Raw genomic sequence first — 26691 nt, forward strand, 5'->3', positions numbered from 1 at the left:
CTGGAATACCTCACAACAATTTTCCACGTTATAATCCGGGTACATTTGCAGTACAAATTATTGACTTTTTTTTGAATTCAAACTGTAAAGTCGATGTTATATTTAAATACAGCAGCGAAGAATGATATTGTTTTAATTGCTTTAATATCAAGCTTCATTATTATGTGAAGAATAACAAATTCTTAAGAAAACATGTGTCACAGGGTCGTAAAGAAATATCGATCGAAGACTTGGATTCGTGCTTATATATGCTTTTATACGATATAAGAAACCAGATCTTCGATCGTTATTTCTTTACGACCCTGTGACAATGGCACCCAACGTGGGGCTCGAACCCATGACACCGAGATTAAGAGTCTCGTGCTCTTCTGACTGAGCTACTCCTGAAAAAAATTCTGCAGAACTTGTTTCTATAGAAAGTTATCAACCATTAGATCTTGTTTGTATGGATTATTTATCACTGGAAAAAAAGTAAGGGTGGTTTTGAAAACATCATGGTCATAACAGATCATTTTTCTCGTTACTCACAAGCTTTTCCTTCCAGAAACCAAAAAGCGAAAACCCATGCAGAGATTTTGTTTTAACATTTTATAGTTCATTATGGCTTTCCAAACAGGTTGCAAAGTGACCAAGGTAGAAATTTTATTAGCAATGTTATTAAGGAGCTGTGCAGACTAGCAGGAGTGCAGCAATCACGAACGACGCCCTATCACCCAATTAGTAATGGGATGGTTGAAAGATTCAACCAAACTTTAATAAAAATGCTAGGTAATCTAAATGATAAGCAAAAAGAAGATTGGAAAGCGTACGTAACTACTCTTGTGCATGCATACAATGCTACAAGACACGATAGTACAGGTTAATCGCCATTTTATCTCATGTTTGGCAGGCATCCGCGTCCGGCAATCGATGCCTACCTCGTGTTAGACCCTAACGCGGAACAAATTCGTAGTCATGATAACTATGCGAAAAAAAATCAAAAAGCGGTTAGATTTCTCATACAAGATAGCTCCCCGAGAAGCAGATAAAAGTGCTCACCGCTATAAATCGCACTACGACTCGGAGGTAAGAGAGGCTACCGTTCATGTCAGAGACCGTGTTCTCATTAGAATTGTTGGCTTAAAGGGCAAAAACAAACTGACAGATAAGTGGGCCAGAGATACATATATAGTTATAAATCAGCCCAATTCCGACATCCCGGTGTTTCAGGTTAGGAAAGAGTTTGGGAATGACAAAACTAAGACATTGCTTAGAAATATGCTACTCCCCATTTCCTATATCCCCAACTTGTCTGACAAGAGCAAACCTAGCACAACTTTGCCCAAACACAGTAATCAATCTAAAGCTTGTCAACAACCAGAGAACCTCACAAGCAAATCTTCTAGGGTTGATGATGTTGTTTCTCTTCAATCTAGTTCTGAGTCTGAGTCAGAGGATTCAGATTCTGGATCATCTGATGGTGGTATTGTTTATATTATACCCCAGAGACGGGTTAATGCTGCACCGAGATTGATAGGTTTTTCACCCCTTAGTTCTATTTATTCTTAAAATCAGAACCATTCTAGTACTCCTAGATCCTTATTTGATGCAGGTAATTCTTACCGTCCTTCTACTATGAATCGTAATGTGTCTGTTCACTCTCCTTCTGTAAGAGAATCACCAATTCTGCGGAAGTCTACCAGGCAGATTAGGCCACAAAATAGGTATGGTGAGTGGGTGAGTCATCCAATAACTCCTGTGTATTTTGTGTAGTGTATTCAGGGGAGATTGTCACATATAGTTTGATTTCAGTTTTATAAAGTCTGATTTCAGGTGTAACTTTGATCAGATTGCTTGTTGTTTGCTACTTTTTTAGATTGTGATTCCATTATTGAAAAAAATGTCAGGAGCCATTTTCCTTCGCAGGGGAGATTGTCACAGTTCATATATATTTATTTATGTAAATTTATTATTTATTTATCACCAGCGCGCATTGCTGATAGAACGCATTGCAGTATGTATGAATGAATGCACGTGTGAATGTTGTGATATGTCACATGGTTCTTATAAGTGACCAGGTATACATGTTTTATTGACCAATGACAGACGACTTTTAAGTCATTAATATGCATGCGTTACTAACTTCATTCACTATATAAGCGGAAGTCCCGCCAAATCCAGTACCCAAATATTCTACCCTTTACGGCGCTAGATTCATGTACCAATGTACTCCTGATCTTCAAAGATTCAGTATATCCATTTATTATTTAATGTCCAGGATACCTGGTAAGATCACCTTTAAACATATTATTGTAATATAATATTCAGTGATACTGTCGGTAAATCACCGGTATTATAATTGGGAAAACCATTGTGTTTGTAATTTATTAAATATGTAGTACATGTAATCGTCTCTCGTCAACGCGTGTGTGTTGTGTTGTGAATGTGTTTTCTGTGTTTTCTAGGTTTCTTTTCTTATATCATATAAAAGCATATATAAGCACGAATCCAGACTTCGATCGATATTTCTTAACGACCCTGTGACACATGTAAAATGGTCACCTTATAGAATTTATTTTATTCCGAATCGAATACAATCTTCCAATATGTAGTAAATGTATCTTTGTTAATTATTCGAAAAATTAATTTCATCCGCATCATTCGTAACAGAATTTTAATTGACTGGTATATCTAAAAGGAATAAAATTCTGTTACGAAAACACATATTTCATTTAATTTAAGTTCAAGGAATTTTTTCAAAGCATTTCCCTGTTTTAATTTTCATTTTGATTGATCTAAACGGAATGTCACATTATCAATTAATATTTTATACAGAAAAAAAATTGTGTTTTACTTAAAGTTCAAGGATTTTTTAAATTGCCATCCTGGCACCAATATTGATTAATTTACCCCAACTGTTACAAAAAGAAACACATATTTTATACATAAAAAAATTGTGTTTTACTTTCATTTCAGAGAAGTCCCTTATTGCACTTCTGGCACCAATTTAATTTGATTAAAATTGATTTACACGGAATGGTACATTATGAAATAAATATTTTATCATAAATGTAAAACATTTTGTGTTTCGTCGTTGCATGCGCATAACACGAAGTCCCATTTTTTCAGTCAGTGATGAGTGATGACATTAATTGGAGTATACGTTACATGTGTAAACTCGATTCGTAGAGTTATCACAGACAAATACATTGGAAATTGTAAACATGTTAAAAAAGAGCGCGTTTAAATCATGACCCTAGGGGTCAGGAAAGGGTCACATCATGGATTTAAAAGATTATAGGAAACGATAACGTAGCAATTCTATAAAAAAATTTCTTATTAACAAAGACTTAAATTTTTGAATTTAGAAAGACGATAATTTGATGCTGTGATTTACATTTTCAAAAATTCGTCATTCTGTCACTTTCATTATCTTCTGAAGTCCGTGAGAGGGGTTGATCATACAAAAAAGTATGTAAAATAGAATTTCCTAGAGCAACATGAGGCATATTACGTATGAAATTAGTAAAAATACTATGAAAAGTACTATTAGAATCGGCCCTTTTTCTGTGCCGTTTTTATGTAGAAAATATCAACAAATTGCTTTTTTCTTGTAATAGTTAAGCACTGATGGATACTTCTGATTTATATGCACGCTTAAATTTACCAAAACTAGCATACAGTTTAAAAAGTTAAGGATTGTTTAATGCCTATAAATAATTTAAATCCGGAAAAATCGAACTGGACCTACTTGAATTGTGCCTATTTAAATCAGAGACTTTTAAATCAACATTGCTCTGTTGGTGGATCGATTGGCGTGTTTGCAGAATTATACTTTATGCGCTATTTTAGATATTTTACGTCTGAAAAAAAATAGAATAAAGCTTTGAAGTTGCATATTACAATAGTGAAACAATCATTCCTGACCATACACAGATGATGAAAAGCGATTTAAAACGTGTCAATCATTTACAGTGAGCACATTTGACGAACGTTTACCTGGATAGAACCCACGTGATTGTTTGAAATAATTTATTCCATTCGTAGGTTCAAACACGGGTCAGCCAGGTAATAGCTGTCGCTTACTAGAGGAAAAACTTTGAAATGTTCAAACGTTTTTCAGTTTTTAGGTACCAGCCTAATGTAGTACAAACTTCTTACTTTCACAGGAGTTTTCTAAATGTATAATGCGTATTTTCTCTTTACCACAAGTTTGTACTCGGTTAGGCTGACAGTAAACAAAGGCTTTGAAATTAATGCCCGTCCTCGATTTACTATACAAAATCACGAATGCATGCTGACCCGTACTACATGTATGTTTTAAAGCTTCGTGCTTTTTATAGACAATAAATTCAGCGCTAAAACGTAATAATTCTTATGGATTAGATATCAATCATAGGCGTCGGAACCGGGGGGGGGGGGGGGGGGCTTTTTTTGCAAAGTTTTACCTAACCATTAGAAACATAGCATGATAGAGGGTTCAGCCCCCTCCCCCCCCCCCACTTTTTCTCGCAGGAAAGATTATTGTTCCTAAATCAATGTACAATAAATAAATTGCAATAGATTACTTTGGCAGAGTACTTCTCTTTATGTCTCTGAAAAAAGGCATTTAAACATGGACTCCTTCATTTTAAATTTGTTTTAAATAAAAAACAAATCTGATGACGACACTCCTATTCTTCATATTATGTAAATAGTTAATTTATAATTTGCATATATTTTTATAGAACATAAAAGAGGCAAATCAGTTTCGACTCAATGCGTTATTTTTAAATATTTTCGACTGACATATAAAAAGAGAGAAGGCCTGCAAATATTCCTTCGACGCCTTTCTACCTCGCTTAAACTTCCTATGGTTTTATATTGAAAGCGTGACAATATATGGAAATAGTTACTACACTAAATTTGTAAGTCATTTTTAAAGCGCTAAGCATAGCTGCAGCGCTTTTTTGTCACCAGATTTCTAAACCTACTTCCACTTTCGTTTTTGGCGTTTCCTATATATCGCCACCTACTGGCGGATGCTGGAAAAATCACAACCATGCAATTGGGAGAACTTAATTATATTCAAGTTGTCCTGCATGCAGATGCACCAGTATTAAATTATCAATAAGTTTCATTTAAATGTCATTATTATATATCAGATATGGATGCTCTAAAAGCCATATCATGATGATTTTTTTTCGAGAAAAAATGGATGTTATATGCATTAAGTTGTGTTTTAGGTGTTTAGTAGTAATTGGAAAAATTCTACACTATCAATAGGTTTTGAGTGTTTTTAAATGTAATATGCTACAGTTATGAACACCATGTTTTATATAAAAATGCAGAATTTTAATATACAAAATTTTTCGATTAACACCGGGCCCTTTCCATGATAATTTGTGGTGCTTTTTATAAACGTTATTTTAGACTTTGTTTCCTGAATGCAATATTTCAAAAATATTTTTCTTTCAATTTTCTTTGATATGTAATTTTATAATTATCCAAAACCAATGATTTGATTATTATTTATGAAAAAACTATAACTGTTGAGTTACTTAAAATACTACAGTAAATATATGTTATAATCTTTATAAAATGATACCAGCTAACCTCGTTTAATTTGCAAATATGATTTTATTAATGATTTAATTTATGTGCAGTATGGACAAATTACGCAGTAATATTATATACTTTTGTGAAATCCGGTAATCTGATTGGTCAATACGAAGTCATTATTTTTTTATAATGACCGCTGAAAGCGAATATTGACTCGCACGAGCTGTCTCGTTTTCACTTTCGCTTCAGTCAAATATGGCGTCGAATACGAAAGCTCGCAGGTTTGCGACTTTCAGTGAGGAAGATTTGAAAGAAATAGTAAACAACTCTGAGGCCGAGAATACCAAAAAATTAACAAGGATAGCTGTAAACGTTTTTCGGGAATATTTACTTTCTAAGCAAATCAGTGCAGAATTTGAAGGCCTATCGTGTGAAGAACTGGATCGTCTGCTGGGGAGATTTTATGATGTACAAAAAAACCACTCTCTTATCATATCGTCAAGGTATACAGAGATTTTTGCAATCTATTCGACCAGACGTTGACATTATCAAGGGTCCATTATTCCGAGAGTCAAACAAATTTTTCAAAGGTAGGACTTCCGATTTCATTTAATTAATACTATCAGCTCATATTAATTTCCCGAATTATCTAGTCATTGAGCATACTCGTTTCAATATTTGATTATGAGGTATATTTAGAGGATTTAAAAATGTATTTATTTCTTGACAACAACTATAGGGATGACAATGGAGTTGAAGAGGCAGGGGCAGGCTAACATTGACCATCACCCTCCAATATCTGATGCTGACTTGATAAAAATGTACGACTACCTTTCAAGCACTGACTCGGCCCAGGTGTTGCAACACAAGGTAAGTTTTAAAACTGATAACAGCAAATGGTCATATTATAGATCACAAGCATTATTATATAGATACTTTTTTTATGATAGGTCTTTGTGGACATCATGATGCACTTTGGCAGAAGGGGCCGTGAAAATTTAAGAACTCTTCGAAGAACAGACTTTTCTGTTAGTACTGACGGAGAGGGATGTATGTATGTGGAGAAAATTCGAGATGAACAAACAAAGAATCATCAAGATGACAGCTGCAAAGCAGAGGCAGAATGTATGAAATAAAAGGTATGTTCTAATACTATATTAAGTTAACAAAAGTTATATTAAAATTGAAAAAAAATCTGGTAATTATTTAATTTTTTTTAGATAGTGACCGCTGTCCCTTGAGGAGCTTTGTGAAACTAATCCGAAGGTTGAACCCACAGTGCCCTTTTTTATTTCAGCAGCTGCGTGCGGTACCAAAGGATAACATACACTTCAATAATGTAGTGTTAGGCCACAACAAGATGGGTAACATGATGAGTGTCATCAGTGAGGCAGCCTCCTTATCGAGGCGTTATACCAATCATTCTCTCCGGGCAACCACTGTCCACATTGTAGACGAAGCACGTGTGCCGAGTAGACATATCATGAGTGTTACAGGGCACAAATCCGAAAGTTCCTTGAAAACTTACTCGGGCCAAACAACGGAAAGTACAAAACGTCTAATGTCAGAAACTTTAAGCGCACGTTCAGGAGTTGTGTCATCAAATTCCAAGTCTAAAGCATCATCCACCATTACCCAAGCTTCGTTGGCTACCAATGCTAATTTTGATATTGGGTTACCACTGCCAAAGCCCTGTTCTTCAACTTTGACGACTTGTAATGATGAAGCAACCTTGAATGATGGTTTAGACAATCTTTATGCAAACATTCCCATGCCAAATGTACCCGTTTTACCAACCATGTACAATTGTTCAAATGTAACAATCACCTACAATATCAGTTTTAAGAGTAATCAGTAGACGAAGTATATTGGTGAAATCAGTAAAAGAAATAATTCAGGAATATTTATTTTAGTGTTGTTACTGTTATTAAATTTATTACTGTTATTGTTACAAATTGTTATAAGTTGTTTTTATGTTGAAAATATTGACACTTTTCATTGCCAAGATAAAATAATACATATATGTGATATCTATTCTTTATTAATTTGTTATTCATGTTGTGATAGATTTACAATTATTGTTATTGTTGATTATTATGATTTCTGTCTTACAATATGAGGACTGTTGCTCAATGAAAAGAAACTGGTTGTTAGGTGTGGAAGTAATATTCAATAAACTTTGAAACATTTTCATTCAAATTGTGCTTTACAACAACAGTAAATCACTATCTCTGTAAACATTAAGAAGATATACATTGTACTCATAAATTTGGGATATTATATAATATAATAAATATGGACTCAATGCACGGTCAATATGCATTTATAATGACCCAGGATGACAGATATTGACCTCAGATACATGGAGGATATCGACCTCGGGCTAGCGCCCTCGGTCGATATCCTCCTTTGAGTCCATATTTGTATAATAAAAGCACTTAGTAACAGTAAAAATTGAAAGTGATGTGTAAGATTCAACATTGCTATGAATTAAATATAACTTTTAGATATTTAAATGAATTCGCGTATTATGTGATATCTGTACCTATTATATTGGTATATATGAAATAAATCTTCTTACCAATTTAATATTGCTTGATAACGTCGAAAATATACTAAAAGTTTTCTATCTGAGTTCAAGTTTACTATAAGAACCCGTACCATATTACATGGCTACGTGTTTTCTTTAATACGACCTCTGTTACGCTGGTGAAAACAGTTCTTCCATCCAATGACAACTTCTCTGGCCTTTCCGGCAGACTTTGTATGTATTGCAGGTGTCACTACAGTATTCAAGTTTACTATATACAGTAAAACACAGTTATAGCGAACACGCTTATAATGAATTGACGCTTACAGCGAAGTGAATTTCATTCCCCAAGTCCCTATTTCATGTTGTCAACTTGACGGATATAACGAATTACGCTTATAACGAAGTTATAATGCCCGTCCCCGGGACCTCGTTATAAGCGTGTTTTACTGTATTCCTACCATAAATGCGCATCTTTAGATACAAGTTATAAATTCAAAACAAACTTCTGCGAAAATCCTTTTGATGTTTTTTTAAAACAACACTTCTTCTCCGATTTGGTATCAAAAACACAAGCAAGGCAGAAGAGTTTTTTTTACGTCGAAGTTACACGTGTGCTTGAAAAGCACAAAACCACAAGCCAAGAACTTATCACACTTCTTCCCATAAAAAAACACACATCACAAAAAATGAACTAGCTCGCATTATTACAAAACGTGAATAGTCAGACATCTTAATACACATTTTTTTCCATCCATATAAAGGTAGCCCCTGTCGCAGGCGGAAACGGCCCAAATTTGAAGGAGAATTTCTGGAATGGTTTTGCCTCAGCTAGGTTTTGACGTGAACCTAGTACGGTGAAATACGGTTGTGACATCTGCATAGACGCCCATGACAACATCCTTTTAATAAAACTTGTTAAAAACACGATACTTTTTACGTCTGATGAGATGTGAGATAAACTTCATCAAATTCAATGATATACCATAAAATATACACCAGAAGAGATGAAAATTAGCAAGTATTTTAACCATAAATATATATTAATCATCATTTGATCGTTGTTATTGGCGACAATCTTATTTTACTTAATTTTCTTCACAAGAAGCATGCACTCTGCAGCTCTGCTAAACAGTTGCGAAATCTGTTTAAAACTAACAAGCAATGTCATAAAAAAATTACTACAAATGATCTCGATTTCCAGAAATTGCTAAAAAATTTAAAATCAAGTATTTTTTCAACATGCTTTAAGGCAGATTATTATACTGTAAATTGTAAATTTTGACTTAACTTAAGGAATGAATTCAATATTTATTTGTTTTATACGATATAAAATGGTTTGGGGCAGTTTACGCTTTATAAACCGCGAAGCGGTTAAAAAAAACCCGTAAACTGTTTCAAACCATTTTATATCGTATAAAACTAATAAATATTGAATTCATTGCTTATAATTTAATTTTTCACTCTTCATTGTAGATAACAAAGGTCATTTGACCTTTAAAATGACGAAAAATTGTACAAAATTCAAACGTAACGTCAGGCGTATTAATACGATTTTGACGTAAGTCTTATGATGACGCAGGCAACATTCTTTTATTATTTAAAATAATTTTTTAACCAATCAGAAAACGCATTACAACAAGAATTAAATTATAGTCAAATGGATAAATCATTCTATGCTTCGAAAATAAAGATACACTGACATTTATTGTGAAATGCTTTTATTATGAATTTTAAAAACGTCATTAGCATTTTGTTTTGATTCATGTAACACGACAGCATGCATTATTCATTTAAAAAAAATATGCATTCTATAACATATCCAAATTCTACATCATTTCTGAATTCTGAGTAAGTGCATTTTTCTTAATAACGAACAATATGATTCTTTACATGTATTTTCGGATCAATCGATATATTTTGAACACTTTCTTCCCGACTTAGCGTTTTTTAGTACTTTCAGTACTCTGATTCTCTTTATTTGTTCTTTTTTAAATTTAAGATGCACCAATTTGGAGATTTATCACGCTTATCTCGGTAAATTGTGTTTGAATGCATCAGCTGGCACGTAGGGAAAAGAACTTTAACTCCTAAAAATGATCTTTGCTCTGTACATGTATTTATGCATTAAAAACAATTTATATCCTAAAATTCAAAATTTGTTGGAAGGTAAAATGTTATTAAGTCGAAACTATGGTTGGGTCGCATGATCAGTTTTTCTTCTAACGATTTTTGATACGTAAGATATCTGTGTATGAATATTTACGCTTAAAACATTGGCGAAAGTTAGGGCGTAATCGAGTCCGTTATGTACGAAAGCCGAGAAGGATCATTCGAGATTCGAAATACGAGATTCGAAATACGAGATTCGAGATTCGCAATTCGAGATTCAATATCTAAATTAACCAATCAAATCATGGATCTGAAACCTGTATCCTAGCAACATCAAACTGTTCTAAATAAAGATCATTCGTACATGCTCTTTCCTACAAATACATGTCTTAATAGCTCTTATATAGTGGTTATAAAATGGTTTAATTAACATTGATGAATTAACCCCCACACAGTATAAACAATTAAATTAGAAATAACACTGTTGGCTTTGCGAATCTAAGTGGTTTTGTTTGCCCTGTATGTATTTCCCCCCGAACAATTTTAACCCGAAGTGTATTCGCCCCAACTGTGTAAAAATCGGCTCGCGAAGAAAGATCTGTTTAATCTAAATGTTTTAGCTATGAAACGAAACTCAATGAAATAATCGACATGTCAATATATAGGTTATGATAAAGTTTTAAACCATAGAAGATATAATGATTTACAACCTCAAAGACAAAAATCCAGATAAGAATAGTGTATTGTAGGGTATGGCAATGCCATTGTCGATATGAGAGAGAGAGAGAGAGAGAGAGAGAGAGAGAGAGAGAGAGAGAGAGAGAGAGAGACAGACAGACAGACAGACAGACAGACAGACAGACACAGAGAGAGTTTTGTAGTGTCAAATTCAGTTTTGATTTAGAATTTGAAATTGATTTGATTTGTTACAAGCATATATAGACAATATTTAAGCCTCTAAAACGAGAAAAGAGAGGAGGTAGCTAGGGTGGGGCAGACCAACTAGAAAGCTTTAATTTTAACGGTGTTAGCGCACCTGTGATTTACATCGACTCTCTTTCTCTCTCTCTCTCTCTCTCTCTCTCTCTCTCTCTCTCTCTCTCTCTCTCTCTCTCTCTCTCTCTCTCTCGTCACCTAGCATTTCCTGTTCCGTGAGGGGGTTTGGGGTATTTGTGATGTCTTACATTAGCTAGCGAAAATAATAAAAAAAACATGAAATTTTCTTTAAAGTGTGTGCGGATGTTGTACGCCAATAATCTGTTTTCAGTATATACATTTCAAGAGGGGGGGGGGGGGGGGGGGCTATATAGTCCTCATTAATTTGTCAGTTATTCTGACCCCACTTTGTTTTCTCTTCGTTTTCCAGGTTTTTCTTATTTGGCTCGGCAAATTAATATAAAACTTTCTGTGTAGCTCCATAACGATGCACTGTAGATAAATCATGAGTAGTTTTACTTTTGATAAACAGGTACATATCCGTACTTGATTTTTAATTTGACTCTTATAATCGGATTTAATATTCCAATAATTACAGGGTAGGAAAGAGTAGACGGGACTTTTTTGCGCATATCCTACTATTCAACACAGGTATTAGCACTCATCGAGTTCGACTTGCTTTCCTTTTTTTATCTACTGGATTTAAAGCTATTAATTTTTTAAAATATTTTGAATTTATGGCCTGATTATATATACATTAGAGCTGCGCTGGTGCATATATTTACCCAAATGGACCAACATATAACCAAATGAATCTAGAAATTTTGACAAAATTAGTTTTAAACGTACGACTCTTTTTCAATTCTAATCGGGTATGTCCTTTCGAAAAATCTTGAACCACACACATTTTAGCAAATAAAACGACAATTGTTTCATTTTTTTATGGGGAGGGAGGTGGTGCCGGTAAAGGACATGTATTGCTTGTGGCAGTTGTGCTATACTCTCATTTGTTATAATAGGTAATACTACATATTGATATAAAATGAAAGTTTCCAATTACACTGTACATAGCTTCTATCACGCATTTTGACCCGTGCGATAGTTTAAAACAATTTTCAAAGCATTTAATGTAATTCAACCGATCATTTTTGAAATTTAATTTTCTGGATCCCCGCCTAATACGTCCGCCTCCATGGACATTAGAATTACATGTACGTTGACCATATGTACACATTAACTTAATCGGCTATGTTATGGGACGATAACATTTTTTATCAATGTTTTTGCAGGATATGTAACGAATAACAGCCTATTTGTGGGTTTTTGCACTGATTATTTGAGATAATTTGCCGCCATCTTTTATGCATTCCACACACCACTCACAGTTTCTTTATTTGGTGTTCTGTGTGTATGGCGAAAAATTGGTAAATTTGCACCACTCACCCCTTGTAGCTTCATCCTGATTACATTTTATCTGGCTAAGTGTAATGTAGAAGTATATTAAATACACACATCTTTGTTTGCAGTGCTTATTTACATCTTTAGAGATTTACTTACAAAAAAAGTAAACATTTATATGACTTATATGTAATTATTGTCAATTTTGGTGCGGTGGGGGGGGGGGGGGGTAGGAAACTACAGAGAAACTTAACTTGGCTGTGAAACATATGCTTTTATTCTTTCTTGTTGATATATCAATGAATGAATTATAACAAAATATATGTACAGTACAACAATATCCATGCATAATCAAATAAAAGGTTTTCCTGTTCTCTGCACAAGAAATAGGCAATGTGAACAAATTGGCACCCTAGCATCCCTACCTTTAATTGTAGAGAGTAGGTATCCTTCTATATTGAAAACAATTCCAAAAGTAAGACTCATAATAAGTTGTTTACTGAGGAAAAGGGAAAAAAAATGTATTTATCAATAATTCCGTATGATGTGATAATATCTCAATGATTTGTTTATAATCATAGTACTAGTGTATCACTGTATGCATTCACAAAAACGATGAGTAATGCTTATATTTATTAGTGAAACAGGACAGATTATTTATATTTAGATTATTTAGATACATGTACTATGTAATCTTCATGCAGGGATCTAGAAAGGAGGGGGTCAGGGGATCTGGACCCCGTCCTCGGGAAAATTGGAGCTTATTAAATTTACATAGTAAAATTTTTTAAAATTGGCCTAGGATCCCCTACAGAAAAAATTAGCTACGCTTATGAAGTTCTCTACTATAACCGCATTTTTACACAAAAGGGGTGAATAAACCCGGGTTTTAAACTATTACTGGTGTTGAAATACCTTTGGGTTCAAACGCATCAGGTGGAAATGCACCAGGGCAAACAAAATCACTTAGATCCGCGAAGCACACTGTATTATTACTAGTCTACTTAGATATTCTGTGTGAAAGTAAATACAAATAATTATTTAGTTAGGTAGGGAGAAGTGAACATAGCATTTATTTGTATATAAGAGCATGTACGTATGATTTTTATTTAGAACAGTTTGATGTCGCTAGGATACATATTTTCAGATCCTTGATTTGATTGGTTAATTTAGATATTGATTCTCGAATTTCGAATCTCGAATCTCGTATTTCGAATCTCGAATCTCGAATGATCCTTTCGGCTTTCGTAGTTATGTCATCATTCTGTGTATCAACGGGTCCGGCTGATGCATACGAGTTGAAAACCTTTTCTTCTGTTTGAAGCGTTAGTCGGAATCGCTATTTTTTAAAACCAGCTAAAAAGACAAGTTACATTATCCTTATAACATTATGGATATAAACAAATAAACAAGAAAACATATTGAAGCACGCGTCAAATTGGCCGCAAAACATATAATCGTTGTTTGAATCATCATGGTTGTTTATACATAAAACAAACACACCACAAAGAAGAAAATAACGAGTTGGTTGCACTAATTTAGTATATTTTCAGCAACGTTTTGAAGTTGAACATTTTACCATTATCATTAAGAATCGAGTTCGTTACTGTAGGCATTTCTAACGATAATTGTATGGCCATTGCCATATTACATGTATGAAGTAATGGGAAACACATTGATTTATACATTATTCAAATACAATGTCATTGCATGTACATGTATTCTCTTGGAGATTCTGTACTTCAAACCATTTTTTTTTTCTTGTTGCATTGTATTAATTTAAAAATGCATTAGTTTATATGATTTCAAGGGACCACATGATAACAAAGAAATGGATTCTTTTAAACGTACATGTAAGATCATGCTCATCCGGTAGAAACTTATTTTGAAAGTGGAGGGGGGGGGGGGGGGGGGGGGGGGGGCTAGACATAAAAAATCTTGACAAGCAAAAAAAAAAAGGTCTTTGCTATGTATAAATTTCCCCTTAGTCCTTAGTCCCCCTTAGCCTTCCCCCTACTTCCTGGTTGATATATACCACACGGAAGACAGTGATAGTCAAACCAGTAATGTATAACAAGGGGTCTTGTTATAGGTCACTGGTTAAACTTTGTGTTGGTCATTGGTCCTAGTGGTCTTTGTGTCTTTTGGTAAAACTACTATGCTTTTTATTTCACAACAAAACACGTAATTTGATGTGAGTTTCCTGCAGATACAATTGGAAGTGAAAAACATGCCTAGTTAATCGTTGAATTTTCTTTAGGCGCATACTGTACATTTGACTTGGCTTGTATTCTGCATTTTGTGCACAATTACATGCTTTTGTCCAGCGTATGTCCTTGTTGTGTTAACAAGACTCTCAAGGATTAAAAGATGGAACTTTTTATTTTGCCTTTTTGCATGCACAACAACCATTTGTTTACAATATGAAATCGTGCAATCTCAAAGAGAATAACATACATTTTATATTTCATTAAAGTAGTGGAAAACGCATATCAAATAATTTCAAGTTATTATAAGCAATTTTTTATTATTAAGAAGAAAAAAGAAAATTACATTAAAAAAATGTATATTATTAAGTAAAAAAAGAAAATTGCATTCTTACAATGTAAAAGTAAAACAAAAAAACCTCATTACGCGCACGATTTGAACACCCATCTTTTTAGTTACATTTGTTAAAAGAACTCCTCGCTTAACACTACACCGCCGATTCTCTTGTTAAGATGCTATAAAATAGCTGTTTCTATTGTTATCAGTTTTACGCAAACGACTGGACTTAGTCATTTAAAGACCAATCTTAAAAATTAAAAGAAGAAAACTTACTTTTTATCATAGAGTGGGTTTTCGTACCATTTTTGGAAAATTGAAAAAGATAGACGTTGATATGTGTTAACAATATTCGTACTTTAAAAAATGGTAGGATGACCCACTCTATGAAAAATATAATTTGTCATCAGATTTCTATATCATTTTGTTGCCAAATTAGCATATAACTATTTTGTTGTCTTAATATCAATTAAATGTGAAGTTACTTTTTGTGGGTTATGGCAGCACTGAATGTATATGATCACGTCACATGTTTAATAAATGTAACGAAAGTGAAATTTGCTAGAAATAATTTTTTTTTTTTTTTTTAATGAAACTATATGGTTTTTTGCCTCGGCTTATTTGCCCAGAATCTTTCATGTTACTCAGGTCTTTAGTATGTCACGTACACCGATCCCGATACATTGTTTTGAAAAGAATGAAAAACTCCGAAATTTTCCAAATAGATGATAGTCTCGATAAAAACGCGTCAATTCTGAATAGAATTTTGATAAACAATCCGAAAAGGCAAAAAATGATAAAAAATGTGCCGTAACATTCTAATCAAATTAAAATAATGTTGTAGGTAGAAATGTTGGTAATCAAAATAATAATTATTTTAATGTAGTCTCTATGATCACACCATCAAATTGGAGGGTTTTTTTAAACTGTACATCCTAAACTATTTATTTCTTTTTAGAAATTTTCTCTTCGTATCCGTCGATTAGGGATTACAGATAATACCCACTACTTTCAAATTTTTGGTCTTGATTGTGAAATGTTTGTCGTTTATTTAGTTTTGAATGTTCTTTAGAAACGTATGTTTTTTTTTTTTAATTTATATTTTTCTGTCATTTAATATTTATTCGTTTGATAAGATATTGGCTCCTCTGATTGGTCGAAAAATGTTTTTCATACCTGCATCAATACAAGTGCCGGATCTACTTCTTTCAACTGTTCTGATCTAAGACTATTATATAGAACAGGAATTTCCAAAAATAAACACTGTCAACAAAATGTAAAGTTGTGTCTGTTTAATTGTTAGCAAACAAAATACAACTTTATAAACATAAAAAATGGGGAACACATTGTTTAATTCACGAAATGGAAAATTAAGCGTCTTTTCACGATTTCATCTGCCTGGGATCAACGATCAACATTTACGGAGAGGCTGGCTGTTCCTTTTCCAGAAATAATAATAACGAACATATACATGAAGGCCTATACACTTTCACAGTAACACTGCTGTTCAAAGAAGATGGGGGGGGGGGGGGGTAAGATTGCGCAATTGCCCATTTGGTTAAGTCGTAAAATACAATTTCAATGTTAACATTTTTTTTTCAATTAAATATATTTGATATGTTGTAATACAAATTACAAAAAGTAATTTCTAATTTTATTCAGTTTGAAATATTTCATAAAACGATAAGAAAAAAAAAATAAATCCTTAAGTTTTGGTGGTATCAAACCCACAACCTAAATTCTATAAGTTCTTTAAATTTACTTAATGTCTGCTACTCTAAGCACTGAGCCATTTCATTCACAACAAAGTGCGTTGTTTAAATGCTATATGAGACATTGGCCACGAATTTACGAACTTAATATTTTTTTCTTAAACGATCAATTGTTTGGTTACAAAATGACATTTTTTTAAGTATAGTGGGTCATCTCTCTACATTTTTGCTGATTAAAATCGGTTTAAATTCTATTAAACCGCATTTAGACTATGATAAAATATGGAGCTCAGACCCACTCTATAAAAGAAAAAGGCATTGAAGTTATAAGAATGACTTGATTGGGAGGTTTTGACACGAATAAGCCAGTTTAAAGCAACCTACAAGTTTTTAAAATATTTATGGGTTACAAACCGATGTTACGTTAAATATACACTGTTTTAATTATTTTTAAAAGGTTATCAGATTTAACGTCATTTTAATTTTGCAGTATCTAATCATTCTTCATATAGGCATTTTACAAATACATCTAAAATAGAACCCTATGGGTTTTTCAAGGCACTTTCTGTTTAGAATATAATAAAGCTTAAAGTAGGTGATTTTTTGGAATGTTCTTACGTCTATATATGTAATTTGCTTGTCTCATTGGCAATATCATTTAATGAAAATTTTTCCATCATATGTGAACTTTTGTAATCATAACAATATTTGATATATCTGCAGTCGTCTATGAACTGCAGGTTTTTATTATCGATGTTCATATTTAGTTGTGAATTCATTTCGTTCATGTATCCAAATCAATAGTACATTTTAAAACAACACTCTTCTACAATGACATTCATACAATTAAACTGTTGATAGATTAATGGATTCCGTGCAATTTTCTTTTTAAAAGTCACATTATTTGCTAAAACATCTGTTGTTTATTCATTTGAGCAATTGCAATAAATATGCATTATTTATTGGCCACATCCTGTTCATGAACATCTGTTTTACCGGAGCAATGACTTTAAATTTGTTTAATTAGAATGCATGATACAGTGAAACCTATCATAAAACAAAATAAGATTTTAAAATTTCATTCAATTTTCATTTTTCATTCTAAAAAAATCAATATTTCATTTAGCGACTTCTTGTCTATCATTTTTTTATATCTCTTGTCGTTGAAACGGAAATACCCATTGCATGTATATTGTCCGTACGCTAAAAAACCCAACAATTCATCCCTAAAATGTTATATAATTCTTCACCTAAACTGTCTTATGCATGCTTTTACAGATGTAAAACCTATTTCATGTCAATAGTTATGAATGTATTTATTCTATATCAAAAAACGTACTTTTCGAAAAAAAACAACGGAATGCCAAATTTATCTTAAATTGCTAATTTCCAAATCTGGAAACTAATGGTTAGATGAATGCCACTTTGTACATGTACTTGGTTCTTTTAATTTAAGCATTTTTTTTCAATTCTTAGCATCAGTTCCATTTGCAAAGATCCTAAAATTAGAAAAAAAAACAAAGAAAAAGAATATGATTAAAAAAATAAGAAATAAAATGAATTCGATGGATAAATTATTTATGTAATTTCAAACTATTTTTGGGAAATTCAATGCAAATAATTACTTCTGTTCAAAATAAAAAAATAAGATGTTTTATCCTTACTGGTGTATTTTATTGATTTTCTCCTATGCACTTTTAAGTTTACATTTAGGCCACATTATGACATCATTATATAAATAGTGCCTGTTTGGGAGGGTAAGAGTTGAAAGTGACACCCCGAGAAAACCATTGTCAACCGACGCGAAGCGGAGGTTGACAATGGTTTTCGAGGGGTGTTATTTTCAACTCTTACCCTCCCAAACAGGCACTATTTATTTTATTATACTGAATGTCTTAAGTACAAAGAAAACTTTCTGTTTTTACATAGAAATGACGTGAATTTTATGGCGAACTGTACGCGCATAATTTATGCGCATGTAACAATTCGTTGTGTTACCCGTTGCCGAGGGTGTTGCTTACGCTCAGGGTAATAGAACGGATTATCAACTGCGTCTTTACCAATCAGATTTCAGTATTTAACATGAAAGTATAATAATATCGTTTATAACTCGGAAAAAATAAACGGCATAAGTGTTGCATGTACAAAGCACCTTAAAAAAGTACGCACGTTGAAAAAAAGTTTTTCGAGGTGCGTTAACACTGAGACAAATTAATTCTGTTTCTAAACGTTCGTTTATATGGTTTATAATGATGCGCTTTGAAAAATTAAATATGCAAGATATTGTCTTAATCCTAAGACCAGTAACTAAGATTGACAAATGTTTAAACCTACCTTTGATCGATTGGACTTTGAAAAGAGAACCCATGTTTTTTTTATCTATGCAAATAGCAATTTTACACTGCAAAATTTTGTCAGTATGATCATTTGTTAAGTTTGATTTAATGATTCATACAAAAAGAGTTTGATTAGATAATATTAATCAAAATCTCGCATGAATTGTACCACAGAGCCGTCAGCCGTCCCGCAAGTTGTTTATTTTTTACGTTGTGAATATTGATTCTTTTAAGAAAGGAGGGACTGATCAATTTCATGGAAAACAATAATTACTGATTTATATATTTTTTTTCAAAGTGCGTTATGTGTACTCATGATAAAATAAAGATTGATGTACATTCATAATATATTTTTTAAAGTGTGTTATTTGTACCCAAATTAACGCACTTTGAGAAATATTTTCAAAATGAGTAATATTTTCAAAGTGTGTTGCAAAACGGCAAATAAACATCTCTGACGCAAGAGTATATGCTACTTTCTTTTAAACAAATGTTGATAAATAAAGGGCATTAAGGTCGAAACTTTGATGATATGAGTAAACAAATGTCTGCAATTAAATCGGTATGATTTTTTTTGCAAACTTTGAGAAGAAAAGTACGGAAATTACAAAGGCCGTCTGTGTTTGTTGACTGTGTGGTTCTCTATATTTAATTAGGATTTGTGCATTGATTTTATTGTTCACCTTACTTTTTTGAGTTACCTAATATTTTTAGATTTTAAATGCACGCCCTTGCATCGAGCTGATTTCTTACAATTTTCACATTCATTGAATAAGTTGTACATATGACGTTGCCAGATGGCGTATTTGAACAGAATTTCATTGGTGTGAAAGTCAACAGGATTTACAAACATTATGTCTATGCGTAAACACGATTTGACTGAGGTTAAATAATCAAACATTTAATAAGAAATACAAAACATTTTGTCATCAAGATTTTTTTTTCAAAGCTGCTTAAAGCGTAACAGTAATAGAAATTATAATGCAAACAATACCTCATAATGATTTTATTGGCAATATATGTCACAGCTGCTTACAATAAGGGTGCCAGGCATCAATTATTGCCTTGTTGAGCATCCCCAAACAATACAAGCAAGAATAGTGAGTCCTTGGAAGATTTGCTAAACTGTTTTACAATTCTGTTGTTCAAAAATCAAAAAGTCACTCTTGCCAAAAAAAAAATATCCTGTGGCCCAACAATTAGTCCTAGCGCAGCCATGGCCTATTTTGCTCAACTTTAGGTGACACTTTGACAATCGCATCACTCAAAAAGGCTTGCAATGACTGTTGCAATCTTTACAAAACATGTCTAATCCAATTTTAGAAAAGTGGACCTTCTTATCTGTGTTGTTTTTATGTAATTCAGTGTACCTGATGGTTTTAACGTTCGACTTGGTTGCTAAAATGAGGTAACCGTCTTTCATGGAGAAAAGAAAATACGTCATCAGTCGGGTCACCCTCGTGTAAGTTAGCAAGTAATTGGCCCAAACTGACATGCTCCCAATTTGCTATTTAAATTGTTAATCTAATGGACACCACGTGGCTTAAGTTACTTCCATAACTCTGTATTTGAGAAAAACAAATGTCAGAAAAGATTTCAGGTACTATACCTGTGCAATGATCATGACCCATCATTCTTGTATGTAGCGGCTCGATTGGCCTTATATATCCGCCATTGCTTCAGACGCGTTTTTTAAGCTCTTTCCATGATTCTCCCAATGCAAAATGGCAATAACAAACCGTCAACCAACTCAAAAGTCAATAAAACGAAGTACAAATTCAAAGCAGAGCAATAGATAGAGGTAGGATCAGGTGACTAGGAGTAGTAAGCATCCTCTGCTGACCGGTCACGTCCGCCGTGTGCCCAGTGTTACAATGTATATCGGTAAAAATGGCATTATCGAAACACTGCTCAACTTGAAATTTGGGGATAATATCATGATCGGGAAAACCTGAGAAAAATCCAGGGACAATTTGGTATTCAATCAATAGACCAGAGCAGAGCAATTACGGACCTCTGGGAAACCCCAGAGGCAGGATCAGCTGCCTAGGAGGAGTGAGCTTCCTCTTCCATAGAAAATGTATAAAGTGATATTTAGTATGCATCAGTAATGTAACGGATATTATGTTAAGATATCAATAAAAAAAAATCACAAATCTGATTAAATGTTTTATTAGAAAAAAAAAAAAGTTAAAAATGCAAATAAAATTGTCTTGTCTTAAAAATGCATGAACATTTTTTTTTTATAAAAAATAGGTTACAGAGCTTTATGATTTTTACCTTTTCAAGACCAATTCTGTAGCAATTGAAACATTTTTTTTTCAACTATATGGGATGAAAGTTTTGATACGTCTGAAGATGATTAAAACATTAAAATATCTACTTAACTGTTACTTGTATTAATCTAAGCTAGAAACGTGAGGAATTATTAAAATATCAATATCCAAAATTGATAATTTTCAAAATAGACCATTACTGCATCTAGCATTATTCCACGCATATTCATGAAATAATTAACCTCTATCTGCTCGAAATTGATCCACCTGAGCCCTTCATCTTTGTACAGTAAAACATCACATAACAAATAGGTATTTGCACTCTGCCACTTTTGTGGCTTTATTGTTTAACAAATTTGGTTTGAAATAATCAGGAAAATAACAATAGATGATTATATAACAATAATTAATAAGTTTATAAAATTAATCATAAAATTATGAATATTTCATACTTTATGCCATAATATTTTACAATAAAAATAATCCATAACTCCCAATACTGATGTAATCAATGATGTGATTGGTTAGATAATCTATGCAAAACATAATCCTTCTGGTCTCAAAGCGCCATGTACTTGATTAATTCTAATTAAATCAAGTTCAGACCCCAAGGAGGGAGGGAGAACATTTTAAGTCGCAAAGTGCATTCCAATACCTTTAAAAATGGACTAATATTTGCCAGGATATACATATGCCTTACAAACCTTAGTCCCATATACATGCAAATACATACAACTACTATTCATGCATGGGTAAGGATATACATATGCCCCACCCAACAAGAGGTACAAGGGAACCTAATACTTGTTATATATAGTAATCATAGGTAGGAATGTACATATGTCCGACCCATTCAAAGCTTTCACATGAAAATAACAATTTATATTTCAAATTATTTTAACACTGACCACGGTAGGAAATAAACTATAACCGACTGTCCTAGTTACGCATTATAATTTCTCAAGAAACATACATATGTTCCTGAATAACAGTGTCTATCCATCAGTTCACAGTCAGTCTTTGCTCTCTATACTAGATTAACTGGTCTAATATAACTTTTGAATGCATCTGATTTCCATCGACCTGAAAGTGTAATTTTGCTGTCACTCATGCTAATGTCCTCACAGTGAAACGCCATGCCTATCCGGAAAGAATGGCTAGTAATTTGGCTCATATCAAACTTTGCAAATGATAGACGGTTTTTTAAGACCGCCGAATCGTTACCACTGGAAACTGGAATATTTGGTACATAACAAAAGAGTGGCCCATTTCGTACTCCTCTTAACTTAATGTAGTCTTCTAGGCATTGAACTGGATAATACTTTTTGTTACTTGTAGAGTGAATAGTGAGACAAAATGGTTTGCCCATGTGATGTTTATATGTAACAAATTTGATAATTAAATGATCTTGCTGTTTGGAAATTTGATTAAACTGAATTAAAGTTTTGTTAATTACCATTTGACATGATGCTATCTCCCCGACTCTCAAGAATCCATAAAAGGCCAACAAAAACATTGCTCTAAACAAGGCCTTTTCAAATGCATTGGAAACTGTAAATGGTAAAGGAGTCACAAATGTGATGCAAACTATTTTTGTAATATGTATTCTAACATCTTGTGAAGGTTTAAGTTTGCGTGTTGATAAGAGCAATTGTTGTATTAAAAAGGACGAGCATGGATCCCAAAAACTGTTGAGCTTATGGATGTAACTAATAGCAGAGAGATATGATGAAATAGTTGTTGCAGCATTGTCCTTTAAAAATAGGTATGCAACATAGTATACCAATATGTGTTGCTTCACTGGAAACTCAATAATTAACCCGTATTTCTCGGTAAAATCTGTCCAAGCATGGGAGTACGAAGCTAAAGAAGAATTAGTAAGGCTCACATCCAATAGTCTTTGTATGTCACCTCTTAATTTGGAAATGGCGGTAGTGGATGTATGTTGACTGGATTGCTGTCGGCCCAGGGCCAGTTGTAAAAACTGATTTACCTTTGAACGAGAAAGTCAATCACATAGTAAATTTTCTTTTGAAGTCAAATGCTGAGCTTTAAAATAAATATTAAACTTCAAGCTTATCAATACCAGTTTTCGCAAAAGAAACATGATGTTATCTTTTGCAGTTGGTTTATTAATGACATTAACCAGTGCTTGATTGTCTGTGTCAAACAAAATGCACTTATTAGCCATATATTTTGACCAGACATCAACAGCCAAAGCTATTGGGCATAATTCTAAAACTGCCATGTTCTGATTTCGCCAACTGTCATTCCATTCTCTTTTGAACCACTGACTACCAAAAACTGTAGCATACTCCACAGTTCCAGATGCATCTGTATATAACCTTAGTTCAATTGAACTTTGAAGAACCATTAAAACTACTCAAGAAATCATACCAGACACTTAAATCCTCCTTAACTTATTTTGTCATCCTAATTCTATAATACAACTTTTTTACTCCAATGGTCAGATCTATTAGCCTCCTTAAAAAGTCCCTGCCTGGCAACACTACATTACAGCAACATTCAATAAACCCATAATTGACTGCAGCTGTTTTAATATTAATTTAAGATTGTTCAATCGCTAACTGGATTTTGCTGACACACTTTACAATTTTTTCCATTGGTAATCTGCATTCCATTTTTGTTCAATCCAATTCATAACGCAGGTAAGTTAAAACTTGGTTAGGACCACATGTTTGACCACATGTGAAATGGGAACCCCAATATCTGAACACATATTCAAGAAAGATTTCAGCTTGTAGACACATTGAGTTGGTGATGTATCCACAATGATAAAGTCGTCCAAAACATGTGATATACATGGTATACCAAGTTTATTTTGTGCTTTCCATTGTAGGGCTGTTGAGAATCTTTCAAATATTTTACAAGATGAGCTTAGACCAAACTGCAAACATGTATCAAAGTAATATTTACTCTTCCACTTGAACCTAAGAAATTGATACTGAGATTGATGAATATTAATAATTCTAAACGCTGACTTAATGTCAGTTTTACAACAGAAAGCACCTTTTCCACACTTTTTAATGAAATGAATAGCATCTGAAATAGATGAGTATTGAACAAATGACTCATCAGGTGGTATGCCATCATTAATTGATTGATTTTCTGGATATGACAAATGATGAATCATTCTAAATTCACATGGCTCTTTCTTTTCAACCAAACCCAATGGGGAACGCTGTAAATTGGAAAATGGTTTATTTTCAAACAGTCCTTGAACTCTACCAGACGAAATTTCTTTTTGTATTTTTTGATCAATAATTTCTGGTTTTGTAAGAGCCGAATTTAGATTGTTTGACTCTATTCCAGGACATTCTCCAACAAAGCATAAATAAAAACCATTTGAAAAACTCTGAACTAAAAACTAGTTTCATCATACCCTGATAACCAATGAGCAAGTCTATTTACCTTGATTGGTGTTGGGCCCTTGCTTGGATGTACCAAAGGATTTTGATTGGTTATGTTGTGTCCTTGTATTTGTACTACCTGTTTGGTTTTGATACTTCTGCATGATACGAAAGGGCTGCTTGGCTTGATTTGTACATTGAATAAAAGGGTGTGACCCGCCGCAGTTATAACATCTGTGTTGGAAGCGACAAGACAAGCCTGCTGAACAATGCTTACCTGAATGGTACTGGAAACAGACACCTCTTGGTCTAGAGCTATATGACATATCTTTATGAATTTTGTTAGGTTTTGAAGATAGAGCTGTCGTCAGTCTGGCATTAACATATAACTCCATGTGTACATCACCCCATGAAACTTGTCCTTGGGCAACAAGCATCCTAAAATCGGTGTCGTAAGCTTTCCAATTGCCCTTGGCGTCTGCAATATCTCTGACTGATTCTAAATGTTTAGCTAATTTCGATTGTTGTTCTGGGTATTTCATACAATGAATTGCAGCAAATCTATTCAATGCTGTAAGCCAGTCATGCATAGATGAGAGAGTTACCTCGCTTTGGGAATCATTCTCGACCTGGTGGATTGTCAGGTTGCCTGGACTGTCACCATCTTCGACCTGTAGAGAGAACTTACCCTTCTTTTGTTTGTCTTTCGACAAAAGGCTTGAAAATGCTATATACTGGTTTGACCAAATGTTGGATTTAGTTTGATCCGATACCCTTGCATCAATTGGTACTGCTGTACTAACAAAACCTGTCGAACACTTACCAGCGAATTTGTCAGTGTGATCCACAACTACCGCTTCAACTGAGTGTTAAATAGCGTTAACCAGATGTCTAGATTCTCTTACTAACCCGTCATTTTCATCCTTGTTAGATGCCTCTAGAGGGTTTATTCTAATACACCCCTGACAATTTGAAGCACTGTTGCTGTTTATGTTGTTTATCAGCGTTGTCAACTCATCTCTAATTGTGGCCGTCACCCGCTAGGTCACCTGTGCTGTGATAGTCCGATCCACACTTTGCAAAAGTTGTTTCCCTTCGCGAGGTCAACCCAAAGGTCAAACGGGAAAAAACAACTTATCCCTTCTTTATGCAACCAAATATTTGGGCGTCCTGTGAAGAAATCTCTTGGAATTTAATTTATTCCTTCAATGTGTGGGTTGCCGCGACTTGGGGCAATAAAATTCACAGCGGAAACGGATTTCTAATGTCAAATGAGGAAGTTACGATCCTCTAAACTACAAAAGCTAATGTGAGAAATATATGGGGTTTTCCCCAAAGTTGGCGGACAAGGGACATAACTTTTGTAAAGTGTGGAATGGTTCCAGTACATCGGGGGATAAAGCTGGCGAAACCGCTTCCAAGTTCATTGATGTCCTACTTTTTTTTTCTTTTTTTTGAGACAATTGATGGTTTTGCGCGAGCTTGGCTTGTTCTTTTTGGTGGCATACTTATTCTTGATGACGATAGAATAACTAAAATTACAAATTCACTGATATTGGTTAGTAAACAATTGTAAATATCCGGTCTGAATAGAATTGGGCAATATATGATAAAAGATGAAAATTCCGGACTACTTAAAATCGCACATTTTTTTTTTAAATTATTGTGTAGTTTATTGAATAATAAATGACAAACCTAAGGAAAGATAAATGTAAAGTATTTTTAAAATTAAAACCCAATAACAACACATACATATAAAATTGTGGTAAATACACTGTAATGTAATAAAATAAACCTCGGGGAGGTAAGAACAATAAAGGACTGCGAACGATAGCATTGTCTAGCCGCCTAACTAAAAGTCATTTTTGAAAGTTGTCTAATTAAAGTTATTTTTTTTATAATAATGTAAACATTTATGTATATTTTGATTAAATATAAATGATTTGGTCAAATAAA

General features: G+C 33.4%; 2 pseudogenes; one reads left to right on the forward strand and one right to left on the reverse strand.

Annotated features, from left to right (window-relative positions):
* Positions 1-5986: 5986 nt before the first annotated feature.
* On the forward strand, positions 5987-7912 carry LOC128163869 (uncharacterized; annotated as a pseudogene).
* LOC128163353 (uncharacterized) lies at positions 7045-26241 on the reverse strand (annotated as a pseudogene).
* Between the last annotated feature and the right edge of the window lie 450 nt (positions 26242-26691).

This window comes from Crassostrea angulata, chromosome 9, assembly GCF_025612915.1.
Source record: "Crassostrea angulata isolate pt1a10 chromosome 9, ASM2561291v2, whole genome shotgun sequence".
NCBI classification, from domain to species: Eukaryota; Metazoa; Mollusca; class Bivalvia; order Ostreida; family Ostreidae; genus Magallana; species Magallana angulata.